The 21513-nt window shown below is 41.4% G+C and overlaps 1 long non-coding RNA gene across 1 annotated transcript in view; it reads left to right on the forward strand.

Annotated features, from left to right (window-relative positions):
- The first annotated feature begins 1203 nt into the window (after positions 1-1203).
- LOC147913239 (uncharacterized) overlaps positions 1204-21513 on the forward strand; it is a 54541-nt gene continuing 34231 nt past the window's right edge. Inside the window, exon 1 of the long non-coding RNA XR_015549027.1 lies at positions 1204-1319. This is a non-coding gene — a long non-coding RNA (uncharacterized LOC147913239). The remainder of the gene's footprint in view (positions 1320-21513) is intronic.

Consider the following 21513-nt stretch of genomic DNA (forward strand, 5'->3'; position numbering starts at 1 on the left):
TTTCCCAGAGGGTTAAAGTAGGCATTGTGGTACCCTGTGCACTGCCCACAAACGTCTGTACCATGCCCTGTCGTTTGGATTTTTTTGTGTGTGTGTGTGTGAGGAAGATCAGCCCTGAGCTAACATCCATGTCAATCCTCCCTTTTTTTGCTGAGGAAGACCGGCTCTGAGCTAACGTCTATTGCCAATCCTCCTCCTTTTTTTTCCCCAAAGCCCCAGTAGATAGTTGTATGTCATAGTTGCACATCCTTCTAGTTGCTGTATGTGGGACGCGGCCTCAGCGTGGCCGGAGAAGCAGTGCGTCGGTGCACGCCCGGGATCCAAACCCGGGCCACCAGTAGCGGAGCGCGCACTTAACCACTAAGCCACGCGGCCCTGTCCTTTGGATTTTAACACCGTGATGCAGAGTGTTTCTGGCATCCCAGAGGTCATCTCAGCAATGTGCAAGAATCTGCTTATTTTCTAGAAGCCCGGGCAATTCAGACTACTAGCTCGTGCAGGATCCACCCTATACTAACTTCATCTAGGAACTTGCCACAGTACACCTTCTCCACCCTAACCATGGTGGGATGACATGGTTCTCTAGTTGGTTTGTAGGACAATCAGAATCGCAGCTAACCATAATAATAACAACTACAATGCTCGTGTATTGAATACCTACCATGTGTCACGTAATCTGCTAGGCTCTGTAGATACATCAGTGTTTTTCAACCACTTTTTAAAAATTATTGCTCCCCTAGGGAGACTTTTTAGACATGTTTTTCTTAATATCCCTCCATGAAATTTTAATACCACAGATATACTGTGTATTTGTTTAGGTACTATATGTATGTAAGTACTATCTGTGCTTCATATATTTAAAAGAGTGAGTTTTTTTACCCTCTACCCCAAGATCCAATTTTCCCTCCCTTGGGGGCAATATTACCCCCATTGAGTATGTATGATATATATATATTTTTTCTTCCTTCAGTCATTCTCCAAGCAATTTTTAAACTGTTTGTTCAATCTCTGAACCTATTATACAGCTGTTGACCCCAGGGAAAGAAACCTTGATTCGTTGGCAACAGCACATATTCCATTTGAGAAAAGGCTGCATGTTCCACATAGAGCCCAGCCCCCAGGTCAAGCCTGGACAGACCAGGCTTGATGAAGTCTTGTGGTTTCTCTCAATGCACACTAGTTTCTTTGTGACCTCCTCCCCCAGGACCGTGAATGGGATGCTGGACATTCCTCATGAGAAACCTGAGGAGGATCCTAAAGAGACAGCCACAGTTTTCCTATGACCTGCTGCCAAGTTTCTTGAGGGCCCAGCTGTTGGGGTAAGATTTTGTAGATTTTTTTAATATGTATATACTGCAATCTCTGAGGTTTCAAATGCTGTCTTAGTTTTCTGTAATGGCAGGGGGCTAGAAAATGTGGAAATGAGGGAAGGTAGAGGCAGAAGGATGGGTGAAAGAGAGAAGGAGAGAGAGAAGAGAGGAGGAAGGACTGGAGGGATGGAAGTGGGAGGAAAGAGAAAGAAAAGGGGAGGGAGAGAAAGTGTAATGGAAAGAGCAAGGCCCTTGGAATCAGAGAACTGGCTTGGTCATTTTGTGACCTTGGGAAATTACTTAAATATTCTGGGTTATGAATAATACTTGTTTTTCAAGGTTTATGTTTGTATGTGCAATATCTGGCATATAAAAGTGCTCAATTGTGTAAATATTATCACATCCACATGGTAAAAAAACAAATTAGAATCAAATAAATTTGCTAGTCAAGTTTTCTTATCTTAGGGAAGGCTTATGCCTTTGTGACCTATGAGCACAGTCACAAGGCATTCTGGGACCTCAGGAGCGAAGGCTGATGGGAGAGGACCCTGTGGAGTCTCCAAGGGGCCCAATAAATAGCACTCCTTTTCCCCATTCAATTTTTGAACCAATTGAGAAATAAGATGAAGGAGACAGCAGATGGAGGCCAATACATGGCTCTCATTGCTGATCAGTGATACTTTACAGGGCGTAGCTTCTATCTTTGAGCAAGTGGAGTTCTTAACACCGAACTCCAGAACTTGACCGACTTACTCATCAGCCTCAGGAAACACCAGAACATGGCCGACTTCCCCATGTGGAGAAAGATGTCCCATGCGGGTAACTCCTAAGAAAAGGAACAGAGGCAGGAGCTAGGCCATGCATGACTTCTTTCTCCTAAACTCACCAACCAAGTCAGTCCACCTCCCTGGGGGAGGAATGTGTATAGGAGCAGAAAAGGCCCAGTGTGTTTTGCTAATGGGTGTCACTCCACTGGACAAGATAAATCCAGACGGGGTTGCATATGAGCTTCCCACCCTCCAACCGGCTCAAAGTCAGTAATGGGAGATAAGCAGAACTAGGAGAATTTAATGAGATTATAGAACTGGCCCTGGAGTGGAGAAAGGGATACTGCAGTGTGCTTTGAAATGTTTAACAATTAGCTCCTTAGAAAAAAATTACATCAATTGGTAACTTTGTATAGGTTATATATAAAGGTATGTATATACACACACGCTTGATATAAAGGGTGTGTAGCACACAGTTTACAAATAATAATAAAATATACAATACTCTTTATTTTATTTTATTTTTATTTATTTATTTTTTAATTATTTCATCTTCACAAATGGTTTTAATTTTGATTTTATTTATTTATTTTTCCCCCAAAGCCCCAGTAGATAGTTGTACGTCATGGTTACACATCCTTCTAGTTGCTGCATGTGGGACGCGGCCTCAGCATGGCCGGAGAAGCGGTGCCTCGGTGCGCGCCCAGGATCCGAACCTGGGGCGCCAACAGCGGAGCGCGAGCACTTAACCGCTAAGCCACAGGGCCGGCCCACAGTACTCTTTATTTTAAATTCCATGTAGCCGATTGCTTCTCACTGAATGCGTTCACTGATTTTTGCTGAACTCTTGTATCCACAGCCAACCTATGGTTGCAGTTCAACCATGATTTGACAAGTGGGGTAATTTCCACCATCCAAATAACAATAGATGTACACAACTCAGCATAGACGATAGTAAAATGTAGTAAGATTATTAAGAAGTGGTGAGTTTTGAATATTATGACCTTTGTTTTTAATGTAAATTAATTGTAAGTTTATATAAATTTTAATAATGGCTGTTTAAACTTGTAAAAAGCCTGAAAATTTATTAGTCAGCACACCACTGACAGATAGCCCACAGTCCTAATTATGTTTTTTACAGGAGTGGCAAATTATAGTTCAGTCCCCACATAAGGAGATATTGGTGCCACACGTGGAGTGAGGGGTGGGCTGGCTGCAGAGATCTCCAGGCGGGAAGAATGGCATCCACCAGGGGGCAGTGTGGTTCCAGGTGGTCCCTTATGCAGGGAGCCAGACCCCAGCCTGCGGTTACTAGAGGGGTAAGGATAAGGGCCACATGTGGGGGCAGATAGCTGAGAATCAGGGCTTGTCTCTGGATGTTGACCAGGGGAGCAATCAGGAAACGAAAACAGAAGTCTGTTGGAGGTGCTGTTGGAGAAGGGGTCAGGGGAGAAGCTTCCATCTCCCTGTACCCATCAGGCTACCGGACAGGACAGCAAGGCCCATTCCAGACCCCACTCTCTGGTGGGGCGGGGACTCACTCTGGACAGAGGGTGAACTTGCGCTCAGGAGCTCAAGTGGGACAGAACCTAATTACCGGAATTGGGCTCAGAGCATGTAGTGGAGAGGGCCGGGGAGGGGAGACCAACACTGGAGCAAAGCAGAATTTTCTGGTCAGTTCAACAATATGGAGCCTTGGAGGACACAGCAGGATCACAAAAATCCAATTTCCAGACTGCTCTCTTTCCTGCACAGAGGAGCTATGGTTGAGCGGTTAAGCAGGAGCAAGTTGCATAGCACAACACACCTGTCAACAGAGGCTCTGATATGGTAAGTACTTTATAGCTAATTTACCCTAATTCCATTTTGTATGCTTATGGTCACTTTTTGGAAGTCCCACTTCAGGCTTAAATGCCTCTTTTAGGAGTTTGAAAGTGTAATGTCTTGGTGACTTGCTTTTTCCCTATCCAAGGTAAATCCAGCCACCTTAACAGAGCAAAAGCAAAATTGGAACCTGGGAAGATCACATCGTCTTGCTAATTTAGGCAAAATTGCCCTTAGAATTTTGTAAACTATCCAAATTATTTATATAAAGTAAATTTTTGTTTGTTTCTCCACATTCATCCATTAGGAGATTCAGTTTGCTTCCTTGTTTCGTTTATGAAGGTCTAGCTTTGGATTAAAACTTGAAAACTCAGGATTTCATGAGTTGTGCTCATCTCTTTGCTTGCTTCAGGCATGGATTGTTCCCAGGCCAGAGGATAAAAGTCACTTCATAACTGATGTATGGGCCTTAGGTTCACAGAAGGTCAACAAATTTAGTTTGAGACAATGTGTGACTTCATCTTACGTTGTTATTTTTAACAGTTTATGAACTGTTAAACTCAGTGGTATATTAGAAATAATATGAAAACAGCAAATTTTGGATCATTAATGTCTAGCATAAATTAGTTGAAGTTCCTAAATATTTATTTTAAAAAGTGTATTCTGTCTATGTTAAAAAACTAGGTCAGGGCCAGCCCGGTGGCTTAGTGGTTAAATGCGCGTGCTCCGCTACTGGCAGCCCGGGTTCGGATCCCGGGCGCGCACCGACGCACCGCTTCTCCGGCCATGCTGAGGCCGCATCCCACATACAGCAACTAGAAGGATGTGCAGCTATGACATACAACTATCTACTGGGGCTTTGGGGGAAAAAGAAGGAGGAGGATTGGCAATAGATGTTAGCTCAGAGCTGGTCTTCCTCAGCAAAAAGAAGAGGATTAGCATGGATGTTAGCTCATGGCTGATCTTCCTCACACACACAAAAAAAACCAAACAAAACTAGGTCATGTTTCTTAGAATAAGAAAAAAGGTATCTAAAATAAATTAATAAATAGGGTCACAGTATACATACTGTTTGATAACTTGAAATTTTTTTCAGTACATAATTTTAAACATGTGCATAAGTAGAGTAGAGTATGATGAACCCTCAAACTTGGTTAATCTTGTTTCACCTATAGCCTTACTCACAACCCCATCAACACAGCGTTTCATCTCTAAATATAGAACTTAAAAATATACCATTATCACATTTAAAAAATAATTATAAAAAATTTCATAGTATCATTCAATAACTAGTTATTGTTCAGATTTCCTCAATTTTCTTGTGTGTGTGTGTGCCCACACATGTGCATGCTTCGATTTATAAAGGCAGTACAGGACATTGCAATTGGTTAATATATCTCTTAAGTCTCTTTTAATCTATAGGTTCTTTTTTTTTTTTTTTACAATTCATTTACTAAAGATAACTTTTTTTTCCTTTACTTAATATATCACAAGCATTTCCCCATTGTTCTTCAAGGCTTCATGATATTCCATTGTGTGGATGTTCCATAGTTTATTTCCACAATTCTCTATTGTTGGATAATTAATTGTTTCTAGTATTTTCCTAATATTCAATCTATTGCAATAAACACCCAAATACATTTGTCTTTGGAGACTTGCTTGATTGTTTCTTTAAGAAAAATTGATAGATACAGAACTGCTGGTTGAAGGAATCCATCTCTCTCTCTCCCAATGCTTTTTCCAGTGGTTTGCTTTACTTCTAAAGTAAAGATACGAACTTGCTTTTGAATTTGATTTAAATTTAAACTCTGCAGAAACTGAAGATTCCTACAATAAATATTGAAACCAATTGTTACTATACCAGTAGGGTTCAGGATTCAGTAAACAGTGTCTCTCATTACAGAAGGGTCAGGGAGAAATTTATGGCAAAATGACTATAAGGTGTTCACAGTCAAAGAGCAGGTTAAACTGGAAGGTGTCATATGTCCTCAATGACCCAGTTCTCTGGCTTGATGAGTCACTTTAGTTTGAACTGAAATGTCACCCTCTTTTATATGATTGATGGAGAACCTTGAGCATGTAAATAGAATGCCTTGGAAAATGTATTCATTCCTTCTTTGATGGCTGCTCTCAAACTGTAAGATTATGAGAAAGTCTAGTCTCCAGGAGGGAATGTGAGTAGTTGTTATTAACACAGGGTGGGATTTCATGACTTCCTTTGAAAGCTCTCAGGAATTCACTGTGGGGTTGGATGAATGGAAAGGTGGTGGCGGTAAAGATAAAACAAGATCAACCATGAATTGATAATTCCTGAAGCTAGATCATGGGCACATGGTAATTAATTCTGCCATTCTCCCTAATTTTGGATATGTGTGAAAATTCATGTTCATAATAAAGATTTAGACAGTCACTCAGAGCAACATAGCCAATCCATGGCTGTGTGCCCCTGGGTGGTTCTTTGGGGCTCCAAGTACAACCCTTAAAGCAAACATGAATGAATAAGATTTCATGATAAATTATTGTCATGGGGTGTTTTTAAAGTAATAACAAGTCCTTGGAGAGATTCAAACGATATTCCACCCAAGCATGTGCCACCATTCACTTTTATTTCATGCAATGAATGAATCACATAGGAATATTTTACAAGGGAAATTGTAGCCCCTTGTCAATGATGCTGGAGGATTCTGCCTTCTATCTTTTGTCAAGGAGACCACTCTTACATTGCAGTCTTAAAGAAAAACTTCACAATCAGGAAATTCTACTGCTGTATAAAAGGTACTGAAAACACCTATGGTGTACCAAATTGGGATTCATGAGTGACACTGATCTTTTTTTATTTAAAGTTCTTTGGAAAGTCACGGCTGCCAGAGGACCTCGTACACAGGCCATCACCTCGAGTGGGTCTAGAAAATCAGGTGTCTAAAATTTTAATTGTGGAATTACTTACATGTCCTGGTGGAGTAAATTTTGGATATAAAGAATGCTTACCTTAGTTATACAGATATTTGACCCATTAGATTCCTCCTCATAGTAGGCTAAGAACTAGGCGTTGAAAATGCAAATTCAAATCACTTAACCAACTTCAGTGGTGATTCTCTGACATTACAGAGGAGAGAGGAAGTTTCCATTTATGAGTCAGCAACCACTGGCAGCAGATGGCTGATTTTTTTGTGTCTCAACACCCTGACAATGAAACTAAAAAGCTATAACCCTTAATGGGCATAAATTAGATCTTGATTATAAAAGACCTCATTTCAGAAAATAATAAAGATTTTATCCCTTCAAGGGATTCCTCATTTTACACATAAGGAAACAAAGGATGAACAAGGATTATAAACTCAAGATTAGATTGAAAACATAGTTTGTTCTGATTTGATTACATAAAGTGGCAAAACCTAATTATTTATTTCATTAAATAAGAGAACATTTTATATTCTCTGTGAAAAAATGCATCATATTCTGTCTGCCATCAACAACTGCTTATTTCTCACTAGTACCAAGGTACGCAATGTCATTTCCATTTAGAGTTTGCCTAGAATTGAATTATAATACAATGATGGACAGAAGCAGGCTTGTGTCAGCTCATGAGAGCCTATCCACACATCTGTTCCCAACTCCATGTTCTGTCACATCACGTGGGTGGCTTGAAATCAGACATGGTGGGAGTATTTACACCACAGAAGTTGGCAAACACTTCAACCAGGACTTGTTTTTAAATTTGGAGAGCCAGTTTGCCAGTACACCACTTGTTATACTGTAGATGCTTAATAGTCGAGGCTTTAATATTTATAACTTCAACCTATTTTCAAGTGACCATGAAGGCTGATGACATTCTGGTAAGGCCCTGATCAAGTCCAAAATCCTTGGTATGATTCTGCATGGTCTGGCCCTTGCCCACTTCTTATGCTCCGTCTTATGTCATCCTTTAACTTGCTCCTCTTCTTCAGACCCACAGACATGCTTTCATTCCTTTGAAAACTCCTTGCCCCTCCCATCACTTGGACTTGTTACAGTTTTCTCTGTGCCCCAGCCCACCTGCTCCTAGTTAACACTTACATGTCCTTCAGTTCATAGCCTGAATTTCCACTTCCTCAAGGAAACATTCTGTGACTCCAAGTCTAGGTCAGGTGCCGGAGTTAAAAGCTTTCCTTGGACTCTAAACCTTAGCCTTGTAACTGGATCGCAGTTTGTAACTCTATGCCTATCTATGGCTGGTTCAGGGCCACCTCCTTCACTGGGCAGTGACTCCCATGGGAGGTGGAGCTGTGTCTGTTTTTCCTCCATGTGCTTTCTCTCCTAGCTATACCTCCTATGCCTAAGTAGGCATAAGGCCTTTTAAAAATACATATTTAGAAAATAGTCCAAAGATTCAGAAAAATGTAGAAAATAGTGTAATAAACACCTGTGTAGTTATCAACCAGCTTTAATAAATATTAACATTTTTCCAGAATTGTTTCACATTTTTTTAAAGAACAAAAACATTGGTATTCTAAAAACTTTTGTGAATTCCTCTCAATCCCACAGCCCACCTTTTCTCCCTGGAGAAGACCCTTGTCATGAAGGTGGGGTGTATCCCTCCTTTATAAGAACAAGCCATAATCTGCATGGGAAGGTCCATCTACATTTATATTTAGAAAAGATATTACTCATCTTTGCCAGCATATATGGTGGCTGGAAGTGAGCAAAAAACCCTTACTAATAAGAATTCATGAATGGCCTGCTCCTTAGAAAGAGCATTGATGCCCTATTTGGTTCAGGATTTTCCAATATGTAGTGTGAATCATTCATTTTATACTCTCTTTTAAAAGTCTTTTATAATATTTTTAAAGTTGTCTAAGTTCTGACATTAGCTTGATTTTTAGACACTTTAAGATCCTTTAACATAAGATGACAAAGAGGGAGTGTTGAGTAGTGAAGAGCGTGGACAGCTGGGGTGAAGTCTTTATTAACTGTATGATCTAGAGCAGTGAAATCCCTGGCAGCATCACGGTGTGGGAGATCAAGATTTGGCCATCCTAAAATATATCTCTTTACCTTGATTGTTTTCTCTGAGGGACATTTGACCTCCCCCACTAACTGCCTAAAGAATTTGACATGGTGGCTCCTTCCTGGAACAGATCTTCTATCATGATGGCTGTAAAGATAATGTAGGATAGAGGTTACAATAGGAAAGGCACCAAGCCTCTTTTATCAAAAACTCTGTCTCTCCCTGACCACATTATCTATAGATGACCCTGAAAAGAATTGTCCTTCTGCCCTCTGAAGTCCCAGGCCACTACCCACCCCCAACACGCTCCTCGCCTTTAGCTGCAATACTTAAGCAAGCAGCTTAGACAGAGGGACGAGTTGCTCATTTCTGAGTTTCTCCCATGTATACATGTTATTAAACTTGGTATTATTTTCTCCTGCTAACCTGTCTTGTTGATTATTTGGCCAGCCATAAGAACCTGCCATAAGAAGGAAAAGGGCGGAGGGAGATTCTCCCTCTTTCCCCGACAACGGCATTGCTGGGAGTTTGTTAGAAATGCACATCACCGCCCCTCCCCAGACCCACTGAATCAGAAACTCAAGGGTGGGGCCCAGCAATCTGTTTTAACAGGCCCTCCAGGTGATTCTGAGGCACACTAAAGTTTGAAAGCAGCTGATCTAGGGCAAGGAATTTAAGCCCTTAAGCTTGTTTACTTATCTATTAAAATAGAAATGATAATAATAGTATATACAACACAGGATGTTTGTGAGGATTAAATATTAGTTAGCATTTATTGAGCACTTCTCCCAGTGCCAGGCACTTAGCACTTCCCATATTTTATCTCATTTAATCCTTAAATTAACTTCATCACAAATAAAAAGAGATTAGAAAAGTACCTGGCACATAGCAAGCACTCAATAATTGTTAGTATTATATTATTATTATCATCATCTTTTTTGAGTTGTAAAGATTAAATAAGGTGATATAAGAGCTTAACACAACATCTAATACATAGCATATGCCTGGCAAGTATTAACTATTTGCATATGAAAGTATTTGTCTAATGAGTAAACATTATTGACATGGGTCTTTATGGGAAGCGGGATCTAGTCTAAAAAGATAACTGATAGGGAATCTCCCAATGGGGAAAAAAAGGCCATTATAGAAAAAATTTTTTAGATCACATTTCAACATTTCTTTTTCTGATTTGTCATAAGTCAAGGAAGCCAAAGGGAGCTCTTTGAACGAATTGGGAGGGCCAAGAAGGTAATTAACTACTCTCTAATTAAGCTGGTAATAGCTGCCCTCTATTGGAGACATCAAAAGACAGAAACATTGCCTGTGAGGACTTTGAAGACAGGCTGCTCTCAGTGATGACAGCCTTGAAGCTTTTGACCTTATGATGTAGCTCAGAGAGCTGTCTGCTGCCGTCCTAGAGAAAGAAGAGGAAGGTCCAGGTGGATGGAGAACAGTTAGAGGTTTATCAAGAAAGTGTTCACTTGTATTTGGGTATTTGTTTTAAAATCTTACTCTGAGTTGTGTCTTCTAAAATAAAAAAGCCACTGGTAATTGCTTTGCAGTTTATATTATGGAAAGAATTCCTGTCTATTGGAAAGGACTGTTGTGTGGGAAAGCGTGCTCTACCTTGTCTGCTGTGAAGGGGGACACCACTGGCTTTTCCTCTCATGGCACCTGCTATACATGGAAGGGCTTGCCTTTTTCTTGGTCTAGACCAGTACTGTCCAGTAGTGTGAGCCACAGTCATGATTTTAAGTTTTCTTAATAGACACTTTAAAAAAATAAAAAGGAACAGGGGGAATTAATTATAATAATACATTGTATTTTATTGAAACCAATATATCCTGAATATTATCACTTTGATATATAATTTATATATAAATATATAAATGAGCCCTGGTGGTCTAGTGGTTAAGATTTGGTGCTATCACTGCCATGACCTGGGTTCATTTCCCGGTCAGGGAACCACACCACCTGTCTGTCAGTTGTGATACTGTGGTGGCTGTGTGTTGCTGTGATGCTGAAAGCTATGCCACCGGTATTTCAAATACCAGCAGGGTCACCCATGGTGGACAGATTTCATCGGAGCTTCCAGGCTAAGACAGACTAGGAAGAAGGACCTGGCCACCCACTCCCGAAAAAATTTGCCATGAAAACCCTATGAATAGCAGCAGAGTATTGTCTGATATAGCGCCAGAAGGTGCGAGGATGGTGCAGAAAGACCGGGCAGGTTCTGGTCTTTTGTAAACAGGGCCGCTAGGAGTCAGAATCGACTCGATGGCACTAACAACAACAGTTAATGAGATATTTTACAGTTTTGGGGGGCACTAATTCTTTGAAATCCAGTGTGCATTTTACACTTACAGCACAGCACAATTTGGATTAGCCACGTTTTGAGTGCTCAGTAGCCACATGTGGCTAGGGGCTCCTGTATTGGACAGCACGAGGCTAGAGGATGAGCAGCTTGAAGACGCATCTAATCTATCTCTGTACCCACAGTGCTTTGTGCAATGCCACAGTGCAATGAAGTGTAAATGCTGTTCCATTAGTAAATGTGGCATGCAGAATTCTAGGATCACACCTCCAATGATCCGTGCCTTTGTATAATCTCTTCCTCTTTGAGTGTGGGTAGAACATATGAATATGCTGACATATCAGTCTCTTGATGATGATACGTTATATTGCAAAAGAGAGATTATCTTGGGTGGGCTTGCTCTAATCAGGTGAGTCCTTTAAGAGCAGAGAGTTTTCTCCAAGTGGTGGCAAAGAAGGAAGTCAGAGAGACATTCCTGCTTGCCTGAAAGAAAGCATACAGCTGTGTAGTGAACTACCGATGGAAAGGAGCAGCGTTTAGAAGCTGCAGCAGGTCCCCAGCCAACAAACTAGCAAGAAAACAGGACATCAGTCCTACAACCACAAAGAACTGAATTCTACCAAGAACTAGTGAGCTTGTAAGAGGACCCCGAGCCCCAGATAAGAACTGCAGCTGACACTGTGATTTCAGCCTTGTGAGACCCTGAGGAGAGGACCCAGCCATGCAGTGCCCAGAATTCATACCTACTGAATTGTGAGCTGATACAGGAGTGTTGTTTTAAGCCAGTAAATCTGTTACACAGCAATACAAAACTAATACAGTGTTGTAATTCAGCAACCATCATCCAGCTGGCAGCAATGTCTCTAAACATTAGGCATAGTCCCTAAGAGGAAGCAGTGACCTCTGAACAGTAGACTTGCAAATCAAACCAGTATCATGATGGCAACATATTTATCCTAACCATGCCGGGGTTCTGCAATCTGGGGTGTTGGAGTTTTTCTCTCTTTCCCAGTGCTATTTGCATCAGAGGGAAGAGCTAAGTGAGAGGCAAAAAAGACAAAGCCCCTGGAAATAAGTTTGATATGCTCCTCTTGTGAAGGAGTGACTGTTGATTAAACAGAGACAAATACGAAAAAAATAATAATGACTGTAGTAAGGATGGCTCACATTTGTTGGGTTTGTACTCTGTGCCAGGCATATCACCCATTGCCTCGCTATATCTTCACCACAGCCCTAGAAGGCAGATACTATTATTATCTTCATTTTATGGGTGTGGAAACTAAGCACAAGAGAGAGGAGGAGATTTAGCTGCATAACCAGGCAATAAAGAAGATTAGGAAGGAAGAGGAAGAGGAGATATTTTTGGATGAGGCACTCTCCGGAACAGATTAGCTTGACTCTCAGATGCAGCTCTTTCTCTTGGATGACAGAGCGCTCTATTTCCTCTGTTAACAGGTTCTCTTTGTTTTCCTTTCCTATATGACAAGATGTATTTCCCAAGTGGTCCTCAACCTCTGCATTCAGTCTTTCTCCTTTCTCCTTTGGAGAAGTCGTTGAATCCTGTGACTCCCAATAATATCTCTGGTCCTGGCACTGAAAGGTACATCTTAAACCCTGTTGTTCTGAGCCCCAGCCCTCCAGGGACATTTCCTTTTGGATGTCTCATTATCCTCTCAAGTTCAGCTTGTTCAAAGTGGAGTTCATCCTTATGCCCTGAAAACCGGCTCTCTTCTCCAATACCATAACCCTGCCAACAATTCCGTAATTACCAGCTAGTCCACAAAGCTCCTAAACCCCAAAGACTGTTCAACTCTTTCTCATCTCCATTCCCTTTAGCCAATCAACTGCTAAAAGTATCTTTCCAGAATGTTTCCTCAACCATTCCTTGTATATTCTCCAACCTCTTGAGCCCTTGTGTCCATTGTCCTTCTTTTCTTCCTTTCCTATCCAGCTTTTTTTTTAAATATGTACTTTTATTTTATTTATTTATTTATTTATATTTATTTTTGTGAGGAGGACCAGCCCTGAGCTAACATCCAATGCCAATCCTCCTCTTTTTTGCTGAGGAAAACTGGCCCTGGGCTAACATCCATGCCCATCTTTCTCTACTTTATATGGGACGCAGCCACAGCATGGCTTAACAAGCGGTGGGACAGTGCACGCCCAGGATCCGAACCGGCGAACCTTGGGCCAGCACAGCGGAGCGTGTGCACTTAACCGCTTGTGCCACTGGGCCGGCCCCTCCTATCCAGCTTTGATTCCATGGGGCATCAATTCAGTCACTCTTGCCAGAGCCCAAATCTCCTTGCTGCTCTCCTTTTCATCATTATTATTTGACATAATTTGAACTCAACCATCTTTTTTCTCTTCAACTGGGAGGCTGAGCAGTACTGAAAAAATTGCACAGAAGGAAGATAAAGTTAAAACAGAACTCTCCGTTCCAGTTTTCACTGAGGCCCCAAGACCAAGGATGCCAAATACTATCACATTCCAAAGCAAGTTATTGGCCCGCCTATCCATGACTTCTAAAGAAGGTGGATGAAAACAGGTTTTGTGATCTTTATCTTTCACTTTCTGTGAGCTGTGAATTCTTCCTGGCACTGCCTCCCTCCTTACCCCCCTAGCCATGTGGGAGCTTCCTAGTCATCTTTGATAGGTATCTTTTGAAGATTGGGGCACAGAAACAGGCATTAGATTCATGCCTGGGGAAAAAAGTCTTTAATGAGAGACTGGCTGAAGTGAACTGTGTCCACACAGCTGAGGGCTGCATTTAGGAAATAACCACATTCTGGCCTATGCCAGGCCAAAGCTGCATTTTTTCCAGGGACCAAATGTGAGACTCATAGTAGGAATGTGAGTCTGGGTTATTTAAAAAGGAATCCTGGCCCAGAGGGCTTCCTGCAATTGATGAGGTGTCCTCGGCAAAAAGGGGTTGAAGGTTCTACTGGATAGAGAAGCAGAGGGGGATCCTAGGTGGCTGGTTAGAGGAGGGGCACTGCCTGAGACAAAGGAGTTCCGGTGGAAGGGTCCAGCAGGGGAGCGTCCGAAGACGCCACAGATGCTTGAATGAGAGAATAAATGTCAGCTTTAAACGTTAGCCAGAGCCAGAGGGAAGCTACACCAGCTTCTATCTGTGTGGTCAAATAAGGCCTTCCTTCCCCTTACCTTCCTGCTGTCTCTGCTCCCACCCTGGAGGACCCATTGGTAGCCAAGTGGTGGGGGAACCGTGTGAGGGTCAGGAGAAAATAGCATTAATGGGGAAGTAGAGATGAACACCCCATTCCCCACTGCAGGCCCTTTAGTCTAAAGCATATCCAAGCTTGCAATGAAGTTTGGAGTTTTATTACAATAGTTCTGGGCATATCAATTTATAAACTGAGACTGTGATTTGGGGATGAAGTGGCCAGAGGACATTTTATTATCTGAGATGATCAGAGAGTCAGAAGACCTTCCTAATATTTCATCTGAAGGGTGGGGAAGAGCTGGCCCAAAGGAGAGGATTCAAATGGGCAGTTGGGGGTGAAGAAAAGACTTTTCTCTTTGCAGCCTAGGAGTCCAGCTTGCTCAATGAATCATTCAGTTAGTTTCACTGAAATAACCTCAATCCACAGCTAGGTCTCAACTGTCAAGTCATGGCAATATAACATTTTTCTGGTCGACACACTCTCCTGTTCTCTGCAAAGTTACCTTAAACCTCTCTACCTTCTTTGATCCCTGAACTTCACACTGCCCCTTACTCTCAGGTGATCTTGCCTCAGTCTTTGCAGAGAAAGTAGCAGCCATCAGATGGGAGGAAACTCTCTCCACTTCTTCTGTATCACCAAATAGAGCTTAGAACTATACTTACAGTATTAATTGTTAATTAACACATACATTGTAAGTATGTAAAGGATGGTTCCACTATTTGACAATAGTATATTCTCTTAGGCAGGTGGACTATTTCCTCCATAATCTTATTTTCAATATTGGTTTGCTGATCTCATTTTCATATGATGTAAAAACAAAGTTTTAGCTCAATTCGAAATCTGGAAACTTTTTCTGTTTGTATTGAAATCTATGGGAGGATCTCAAGTCAAGTTTTAATTTACACATATTGCATTCTGCAAAATACGTTCACGAGACTGCCATTTGTGTGATAAGTATTTCACAATATTTGAAATAGGGCATTTAACACCTTTGCCATTACTCTCAGAGAGCTTTTCTAGTCTCAGTTCTCTTAATCCGTCTAATTACAGTTTCATTTTAAAAGCAGTCGGGAGCATATATACCCTGAGCATTTAAAAATGTTACGTTTAGTGTATCTAATGAGTTTTTAATTCCAAGATAACTAACAAAAATAATTGAAAAACTGAGTTGCTAATGGAAGCGTGCTTCTCTATAAAAGTAATTTACATTATCTAAAAGAATTCTAAGTTCATTATAGAAAATTTGAAAATCACAGGAAAGTATAATGAATAAAATAAAAATCAGCCATAATCACACCACTACTTCCACACCCATTCTTGAGATCTTCCAGTCTTTTCTATTTTTCAAACTTTTTGTAATAATGCACACACATTTTAAAATCTTGCTGTTTTCCCACTGAACATTATATTGAGGCCATCTTTTTCCTGTGCTATTTAATACTGTCCAACAATCTAGTTTTGGTGACTCTATTGTATTCCATTGTATTATAATCTGTTATAATTTATTATGTTGTAATGCACATTATACATAATATAATATATAATCTGGTCCTATTATAATTTATTTAACAATTTCCAGCATGCTTATTTTTAGAAACAGAAAAATCTAGTGTATACTTGGCTTCTGGTTATGTATTTGGTTTTGATATTTTCATCCCACCATCAATAACCTTAACTTAAATTTTTGCCAAATTGCAGCCTTCATAGTGTGTAAACTATTGCAGTCCTGTTTTAAATTCAGCAAAAATAAAAAGGCCACCAAACTCTTTAGGTTTCTGAAATTGCAGTCTCCGCTCATGGTCTCTCTTTTCCCCTTTCCTTTTCCTTCCTAATCCCTTGTTAGCCAGCTTTTCCCCCTGTTGGATTCTTTTTACTCTTTCCTCTGTCTCTCTTCAACATGGAGTTCATTTTTATTGGATTTTTCCTTCTGAATGCTCATTGTATAAAAAAACATATTACATATAAGACTTGTAGGCCTTATGTTTGCCTACATACTATACATTTATCTGCATATCAAGGGTGGATCCATCTAGTGAGAGATTCATATATACCAAGTTCATCACACTGATGTATAGAACCAGAATGCCAGTTTTTAAATTTACCCAATGAGTAATGGAGTTGTCATGTGGTCTGAAATGCTCTAATATGACTAACACATTCTCTTACTGAAGATAGACCTTCAGGGAAAGCCAAATCATAAGCAGAAGTTTGCTTAATAAGAATGAACTCAGACCAAGGGGTTTGGGATTAGACGTTTAGAATGTTCCGTGGCAACAGGCTAAGGCAGCCTTATGTATGCATCATTATAATTAGGGTTAGAAGTGGGGTTAACGTTAGGCTGAGGGACAGAAATTGTGACTCTGAGAAATCCCTCAAGGAAATAGGTGCCATCTTGAAGTGTCTTTTGTGAGACAGCCAGCTGACTTTCTTGTGAAATCCTTCTGCCTTCCTCTGCCTGGTGCACCTTCTATTAGAAACTTCTGTATTGACAACTTGCTTTTTTCTTCACTCTCTCTCCTTCCTCCTGGTCGTTCCTGACTCCTGCTTTCTTGGTCCTCCTATGTCAATTGCTCTTTCTCTGTCTTCTCTCCCCGCTGACTCTTAGTTCTTGCATCTCTGGAGTAGCATGTCTGTACACATTCTGCCCTGGGCCTTGGGGCAGTCATTGATGTGGCTTCTGATATCAGCACTCCTCTCTTTCCCAATACATGCTTGGATGACACTTCCTGCCTTCCTTGTGGTTTGGTGGGGCTTTGTGACAAGTTCTGGCCTTTGAATTATGAGCAGGAACATTGCCTGTCACTTCTGGGCTAGAACATTTAATTGCCAATATGAGACCCTTCTTTCTTCCTGCTGCAGAGACCAGCAGTGTTCCAGGTGGGTGGTTGGTCATCACTCCAAATCCCAGAGTGAGATGACATGGAACAGAATTCTTAGTCAACTCTTGATGTAAAGAATGGATGAGAAATAAACCTTTGATGTATTAAGTCACTGAGATTTGGGGGCTGTTTGTTCTGCAGCATAATCTCGCTCTACCCTGACTGAAACAGCCTTCTTTTTTTTTTCTTCAAACTCTTCACCTCATCCTCTGATGAGTTTATCTAAGATTATGGTTTTAACTTTATCCTCTAACAAAATGAATTCCAAATCTACTGAACTAAACTTAATTGATCCCCTGAGCTCAGGTCCCAGTTTTCTCGTTACCTTGTGACGCTTTCACTGCTCACAGGAAACTCACCTGAGTGTTCTGAAGGTATCTCAAATTCACTATGTCCCGAAACAAACTTATCTTCTTTCCCTCAATGGCTTCTTCTCCTCTATTGCAAATTTAAGTTAATGTCACTCTCTTCCCTGATTCGTTCAGCATTGGAACCTTGGAAAATATGCAAATCGCCTCCTCATGAGTGAAGTGGGGCCAGCCTTACCAAGGCAAGGTTCAAGTGGGGCAGAGAGACAAAGTTCAAAGCCAAAATCAGGAACCAGCAGCATGATAGAATTGTATCCGTTCAAGTCCCTAGAAATCGTCTCCCTTAAATTCTTCCTGGTATAAAAGAATGAGATTCTCATTTTCATTTTCAGACCATGTAGGTTGACTTTCTCTACCACTGGTTTGCTGAAAGCAAAAGTGGTCTTCTCTATCAGCCGTCTAAAAAGACGAGATTATTCTTTCTTTCCTTTCCTTTTTTTTTTCCATTAAAAGGACACTTGTAACAACAGGATTGGGGTATGTGCCAAGCATACTAGCTGCTGCAGGCTCCAGACACTGTGGTGGTCTCTCCAGGCATCGTCTTCTTGTCTCCATTACATAGTTGATGAGGAGTTGGCATTTAGCCCCTGAATGCAGCCAAGAAAGGGAAATCAAGGCTGCTGTTCAGCTGGTGAGGTAATATCAAATCTCTGGTCCCTGAACCCAGCGTCTCCTCCCCAGGTCCGTTATTTGTGTCTGCAGTTTTATGGCAATTGCACGTCTGGAAGGCTGCCACTCCAGATGTCACCAGGCTACTCATTTATTCATCAAACCAAGCCCACGATCCAGTTGTTCCTCCAATCACCAGCGAAAAAGGAAAGAGTGATGAAATCGGTCTCTGGCTACATTGCAGGAATCAGGGATGTATTTGGGATTGGCTGCCATAGTTGCATTTTAGGTTATAATCACAAGAGGAGAACAGGGAATTGAGAGTAAAGTGCTGTCTGAAGAACAGAGGGTCGGGGGGAACAATCCATGCTGGTCTTTCCCTTTGCTGAGGCCGTTCCTCAATATCTCTGTAGGCTGAGAACCAAGGCCATTTCTTTGGTAAGAAGGGGCTGGGTGGATATGCCATACCAAGCACTAACAGAAGCAAACATCAGTATTTTGTGGGAGCATATTATGAGGTCAAGGCTGCGGAACCAAGTATTTGGAGGTATGTGGGGTACAATTGAAGGAGAGTAAATCAGGATCAAGCTGCAAGTGTTGCTATTGAGAAGACGGTGCCATTCTTATCCCTAATTCTTTGTGACTAATTCTGCAATTTTAAGCTTGAATGGCAATATTTCTGGGAACTAACATGAAGAAGGGTATGGAGTTGGGTTTATGATGTGATTTTTCACTCAGTCTCCCCATTTGATTGTGGTGCCTCACTCCATTCTCAGCTGTGTCTGATGTTCCCAAGTCCAGAACGCCTCTGCACAGCATGTCCAGGGGGGACCCCTCTGATGTTCCACTGTGGTAGGATTGTGGCTGCCTGGCCACAAAGGGCTGGTGAGGGGACCTGGGAGATTGCTCACTCCTTACAGAGATTTGCAATCAGTTATTCTGTTTTCAAACCCACTCAGCATTTCTGCCTTTGGGGGCACCTGGCATCCTCAATTCCTGAGACTTTCTGGGGATTCTGAGGCATGAACTGGTTTGCTTCTGGTTGACTCCTCCTCCCATACCCCCTTTCCTTCCCCTCCTTGAGTTGTCGTTTCCAAAATATTGTGGCTGTCTATAATCTGTTGTCATCTCCTTTTCTCTGTTCTTGTGGGTTCATATTTTATTTTTTCTTTTAATTTTTACTGTCCTTTTAGAGGGGTTTGGAAAGGGAAAGGCAAATTTGTGTGTATACTTTTTCATGTTTACCAGAAGTCTATTCACTTATTCTTTTTTCCAGTTTTTATGATGTCTCTCAGAGCACTCCTGAATGTGTCTTGAACCCAATAGGTACTCGATACAAATCAAAGCGGTTGTAATATGATAAAGTGGCTTCCCTGATCCAAGGGGAGAAAAGCAGGGATTAAAGTTATCCTGCATGAAGATTTCTGAAAACAGCAGATAATGGAATATTTATCCAAATTTCTTATCCCTCATTCATTCAAAACCTAGTGAGCACAATGCTCAGATTTAGGTGCTAGGACGTGGATAAAATGATTATAAATCTTAGAGCCTCTTCTGGTGAATTACTTTTGTGTTTCTTCATATGACACGTGGTAGTTCGATCACTAATGTAAGTTGACCTTCTGCTATAGGCTGGAGTGACAGAGAGGAGTGAGAGTCTTTTTATAGTGAGAAAACAGCTGTGCCATCATTGCATTTGCCAGGAGAGAGAGGAAAAATTGTCAAGGGTTCCCGTTTGTCATTGGCAAGAACAGTGAGATCCTGGGGCAGCACAAATTATTCCAGAGGTGCAGGCTCTTCTGTCAATTTCCAAGAATTGGCTTAGCTTGATCCACAAAGACCCTGATGGAAGGTCTGAAATTCCTCTTTGGACCAGCCAAAGCATGGCCTTTTACACAGAACATTTCACGATGCCAACAGATAGTTTCCAGAGAGGAATTGGGAATTAAGTTGAGCTCTGGTTGCAGATGATTCTTTTTCATGCCTAGCTACCCGAACAAAGAGAGTGAGCCAGAAGCCAAATCTGCAAGTGAACACACACAATGGGATTGGTGCATGGGAATGCACGGGGCTCTGCCTGATTCAGCTGCTGCCAGAGCACCAGGGGGCAATTTCTCTATGTCTCCCTGTGTTGTATTTTGGCAGCTCTCTCGTCATACCCCCACCGTCGCCTTCCCTATGTCCTCAAATCCATTTGCAGTGTTGTTTGGAAGGAGCCCAACTCACACAGATTGGCAGCGCTGTAATTGGTGTTTTACTTACCTCTGCCTCTTTTCTCTCTGCTTTTGATCATTCTGATAATGACAGCTTATTTTCTCTCCCTTTACCATCGGAAAACAAAAAGAAACTCTTGAAAGAGTTGTGGAGTTATATTTGAGTTTTCTGATGTGCTGCTATGGGAAATAAAATTCGCATTTTAAAATGTTTTCCCACTTCTGTTACACTCTTCCTCCCCCCTCTCCCAAACAGTCAACACTGATGGGAAACATTAATGTTGAGAATTGATTTTCCCCTCAGAAGGTGTTGTAACTACAGTGGCAACATCCTTGAGAGTTGGCATGTCAAAATGTTGATGTTCTCATTCCAGACCTTCATCATTGTCATCATAATTGGTGCCTCCATTTGCTAGACTCTGTTTATTTATGTGCATTTTATTTCAAGTGCTATTTCTTAGGATAATATTCACAAGGGGTTGGGGGTCCTGAAAAGTGTTATATAAACTGAAATGCTTACACCCTGGCAAAAGGTAATCTCCATTGCACACACCACCTGCTTGTAACAGCTCACATTTGCACAGTGTTTTGCAGCTCAGAAAGTATTTTCATGTATATTGTTTCATGTAACCCCCTGATAACGCTGTGAAGAATACATAAGGGATGGTCGGCTCCAGGAATCATCCTACTTTGCCACCCCACCGGGCACGTGTGCTTCTGTACCTGGTGTACTGCTGGCTTTCACAGGTGTTATTGTGCAACTCCATAGAAGCAGATGGTTGCAAATGGTCACAGGTAGTTCAGTCTCAGGGAGGAGTCAAATTGATAGAGGCACAAATAAGCACAAAGCAATCAGAGGAATTCTTTTATTTTCTCATGTCTCCTAAGGAGGAAAATGGGGCAAGTAATTAATTACAGGATCTCTTTGACAGACTGGGGGAGAGGGGAAATCTGTGGATACTGCAAAGTTAATAAAACTGATTCCATCACAACTATATAAACATTTCAGTGAAGGGCACATATAATTAGGGCGAGAGCTATGATATGAATTGGGTGT

The sequence above is a fragment of the Ceratotherium simum genome, chromosome 29 (genome assembly GCF_057802395.1).
Source record: "Ceratotherium simum simum isolate JZ-2026a chromosome 29, ASM5780239v1, whole genome shotgun sequence".
Lineage (NCBI taxonomy): Eukaryota > Metazoa > Chordata > Mammalia > Perissodactyla > Rhinocerotidae > Ceratotherium > Ceratotherium simum.